General features: G+C 39.7%; 1 pseudogene; it reads left to right on the top strand.

The window, feature by feature from the left end:
* Positions 1 to 1,670: 1,670 nt before the first annotated feature.
* On the top strand, positions 1,671 to 2,818 carry LOC102832542 (annotated as a pseudogene).
* Positions 2,819 to 4,824: the final 2,006 nt, after the last annotated feature.

Raw genomic sequence — 4,824 nt, 5'->3', positions numbered from 1 at the left:
GAATTCCTTCTCAGGCATTTCCAAAGCCTGCCCATCTTCCAGTATGGAGTGTAGGTCTACTTCCAGCTCATTTGCTTCAGTCTCTTTATCTCGTTTCTGGACATGTGCTGTTATGGTCATCAGTTTCTGTTCTTTGGGCATGTTTAGAAGTTAGCTGTGTCCTTAATACTTAGCTGGGTGTGTGTTTGGTATTTTTTATGCTTTCTGATTGCCTCCAGGTAGATGTGATCAGGAGATAGTCTTCACTTTTCACTCTTCTTCCTGAGAAATTTCAAGATGCCACTGTTGATCATTATGATGTAACTCAGGATTTAATTTTCAGCCTGTTTCCTTTTCAGTTTGCCTGTCCCACTCCACAACTCACATGCAGGCCTTTTCCCTAGTGATAAACAGTTCAGGACTGGCTGTGGCTGTTTTGCACTGCCATTTGGTTTTAAGTGGTAACTGTCCCTTTAAATTTTGAGGAGTTCTGTGCACATGCATACTAGAACCTTCCAGAGGTGGGGGTGGGGTGTCCGCTAGCTCAGTCACCCCCTCTAGTCACCAGAATGGAAGTGCACAGCCATGGTTCTGATAGGCATCCATGGCTGCTCTGATCCTTCCCCCGCTTGGTCTTGCCCAAGATGGCAGCTTCAGGAGCAGCTGAGCACCTTAGATTAGAAAGCATTGGGTTTCTTGCTTCTGCTACAAATTCCACTGGCTGTAAACCTTCCAATTTTCTAAATATTCCTTGCTATATGGTTCAGAGTTTTCTGAGACCATCTCCTGAATCTGCTTCGTCTGGTATTCTGTGCTGTTGCTGACAGAGATCCTCACTGCACTTCTACTCTCTCCACCATCTTGTTTGTTCTCGAAGTCTAAATTCTATGAACTTTTAAATTCAAGTTAAGATTTATTAAGTCCTGTATAGATAGAGGAAAAATAGAGTTGATCTTACTCAAGTCAGGGCTCTATGGGATTAGCTATAATACATGTCACAAGCCACATTATAAGTAAAGAAACACTCATCTGTCAGTTTGTTATTCTCTGCCAGCTTCTATATTGCTGTGATAATGGAAGCTATGTCATCGGTATCTTAAATATCATCAGGGTCACTAATGATGGACAGGGTTCACTGAAGCATCTAGACTAAGTCAGACTAGGAAGGAGAAGTGGACCACTTCTCAATGGTTAGTCATGTAAAACTTTATGAAGATCAGCAGAACATTGTCTGATATAGTGCCAGAAGATGAGCACCTTAGATTGGAAGGCACTCAAAATGCAACAGGCGCAGGGCTGTCTCCTCAGAGAACCTTAATGGCATGAATAGAGTAAAATTTTATGACCTTCATTTGTTGACAGAGCACAACTAAAATGAAAAGAAACAGCTTCAAACATCCATTAATAATATTAACATGAATTGTAAGTATGAATCCAGGAAAATTGGAAGACATTTAAAAAGAAAATGAACACTTACAAATCCATAGCCTAGGCATTGGTTAGCTTAAATGGACTGGTATTGCCATTTTGAATCTAGCAATCATATGGTTTATTATGCCTAGAATAACAAATTGAAGAGGAATGGTGTCACATTCATTGTAAACAACATTACAAGATCTGTCTTGAAATACAATACTGTCTGTTATAGAATAATGTCCATACACCTATAAGTTAATATTGCTCTTATTCAAATGTGCACATCAACCATTAAAGCCGATGATCATGACATTGAAGAATTCTGCCAACTTCTAAAGTTTGAAATTTATCAGTCTTATAATCAAGATGCTTTGGTGTAATTACTGGTGATTGGAATGTGAAACTTGGAAACAAAGAGGAAGGATTGGCAGTTGGAAAATACAACCTTGATGATTGAAAGGATGCTGGACATCACAAGATAGAATTTTGCATGGCCAATGACTTGTTCATTGCAAATACCCTTTTTTCAACAACATAAAAGGCGACTGTATGCCTGGACCTTATCATATGGAACACACAGAATCAAGTTTACTACATCTTTGGGAAGAACTGGAAAAACTCAATGTCGGCCAAACTGAGGCCAGGAGATAAATAGGTAACAGACTACTAATTACTGATTTGCAAGTTCGGGCTGAAGCTGAAGAAAATTAAAACAAGTTGAAAAGAACCAAAATATAACCTTGATTATTTCCCACCTGAATTTGGAGACCATCTGAAGAAGAGATTTGATACATTATACACTGATGACCAAAGACTGAAAGAGTTGTGGAATGACATCAAGATACCATATAGGCTCATACCTCATTCTCCATGTGGGCTCAGTGGTGAAACCTGGACCTGCAGATCATGGAGAGAACTGAGACGGGGAGTGGATGGAGCAGAGGCCCCACAGTCCCAGAAGTGCTACTACCCACAATGTGCTCACTCCCACCTCCATTGAGGACCATATGTTGTAGGACCCTATGAAGCCAGAGGAGATGGACTGGACTGAGATATACCCAGAGATTTTTGCTCCACTGAACCAGAATCAGAGTCCTGATGACCCAAAGGATAAAAAAGAGATGAGACCTAGGGCCCAAGTGGAATTTGCAGACATAGGCTGTAACTAGGATGACCTGTTAGTGAAATGTCACCACTGTTCCCCTACACGCTGATTATAGGCCAGGAAATTCAGGTGAATGTTTCAGATTATGTACAAGATCAGATTCAGGTCCTACCTGCAGCTCCTGGAAGTGGCTTCCAGAACATTGCTTGTCTCTGTAGTAATGCCATGAAACATCTTCCTAACTTCTTCCAAAAGAGCCAGCCGACAAAAAATGTCCTTTTCCTGGACCCACATTTCAAGAGAACAAAGCACAAGTGACAAATTGATACATTCGAGTTATGACATTGGAAAAGAATATTAAAAGTACCATGGATTGAAAGAACAAACAGATCTGTGTTAAGAGCAGTACAGTCAGAATTCTCCTTAGAAGCCAAGATGGCAAGACTTCGTCTCTCATATTCTGGATATGTTATTAGGAGGAAATAATCCCAGGCAAAGTGGGGAGTCAGTGAAAAAGAGGAAGACCTCTAACAAGATGGTTTGGCACAGGTGCAGCAGCAATGGGTTCAATCTTGGTAATGATTGTTAGGATGGTGCAGGAGTGGGCAGTGTTGTGCTATGTTGTTCATAAGGTCACTAGGAGTCAGAACTGACTCCATGACACTTAACAGCAACAACTTTTGCTTTATGGAGCTCTGATAGTGTAGTGAATTACGAGCTAGACTTAACTGCAAGGTCAGCAGTCAGAATCTACCAGTCACTCCACAGGAGGAAGATGGGCCTTTTTGGCCCATAAAGACAAATAGCCTTGAACGCTATACAGGGCTGCTATGAGTCAGAACAGACAGGAAGTGGCACATCACCTCCACCACCACCACTTGTGCTCTAAATGGATATTGAATGGTTTAAAATCTGCAAAGGTCTGCTTCAGGGTTGTTGCTTTTCACTAGATTGATTCCATCTGTACGCTGAGCAAAAAATCCAAGAAACTCAATTATATGGAAAAGGGAGTGGCATCAGGATTGAATTGAGGGGTCATTAACATCCTGTGATATGCAGATGACACATACTGCTTGCTGAAAGAGGACTTGAGGGTACTTACTGAGGAAGATCAAAGACTACAGCCTTTAGTATGGATTGTATCTCAGTGTAAAGAAGACATAAATCCTCACAACTGGAACAATAGATAACATCATGATAAATGGAGTAAAGATTGAAATTGTCAAGTATTTCATTTTACTTGACTCCACAATCAACATCAATGGAAGCAATAGTTAAGAAATAAAATGATGCATTGTCTGGGACAAATCTGCTGGTAAAGAGGACAGGTTTTAACTTGAAGAATTAGAGGCACCTGACCCAAGACATGGTATTTTTAATAGCCTCATAAGCATGTGAAAGCTGGACTATAAGAAAGACAGTATAAGAATCAATGTATTTGAATTATGGTGTTGGTGAAGAATATTAAAAGTACCATGGACATGTTGAAGAAAAAAGAAAAATCTGTGTTGGAAGAAGTGCAGTCAGAATGCTCCTTGGAAGCAAGGCTTGCTTGACTGTTATAAGGAGGATGTCATGCTTGGTAAAGTAGAAGGCCAGTGAAATAGAGGAATACCCCAACAAGATAGATTGCATAGTGTCTGCAACGATGGACTCAAATACGTCATCAGTTGTGAGGATGGTGCAAGACCAAGAAGTATTTTGTTCTGTTGTGTATAGCGTCAGAATTAACTCAAGGGCATGTAACAAAAGCAGTAGCTTTTGCTCTAAAGAGTACCTATAGTAACTCTTGACAAGGACATGCATATCTTTATGAATTCTACTGTATTCCTAACATCGTAGTTATTTCTCTGGGAATGTTTCTTTACAAGTCTTTAAATTGAAGGCATAGACAAAGAAGAAAAGTTGGAAAAAATTGTTGCTTTATATTTTGTCTATAAAGTCAATTCTCCAGGCTCTTGACTGTTAGTATCAACACTCACTTATTGAGTGATGACAGTCACCTGAATTTACATACCATCAATGTGCTGATGTCTCAGTTAATGATGTCTTAAGTACACAGTTCTCACTGTGTACTTAAGCATCCAGTCTGCGTATGTAAGTAACTGCTTGAAATTCCAATTAGATGTCTAATAAAATTCATTATAACAGGTCCCAATCTTAAATTTCCATTCTCTTAACACCCAAACTTGTCCCTTCATCACGTTCCCTTATCAATGTCACACCATTTGACAAGTTTCTTGAAAATGTATTCTAAATCTAAACTTTCTAAATGACTTCTCTGCTATTAAAAAACCTTCCACCTGTCTCCTGACTTCCTGTCT

The sequence above is a fragment of the Chrysochloris asiatica genome, unplaced genomic scaffold, assembly GCF_000296735.1.
Source record: "Chrysochloris asiatica unplaced genomic scaffold, ChrAsi1.0 scaffold00137, whole genome shotgun sequence".
NCBI lineage: Eukaryota > Metazoa > Chordata > Mammalia > Afrosoricida > Chrysochloridae > Chrysochloris > Chrysochloris asiatica.
The sequence above is the reverse complement of the archived record's forward strand: the minus strand, read 5'-3'. Positions and strand labels throughout refer to the sequence as shown.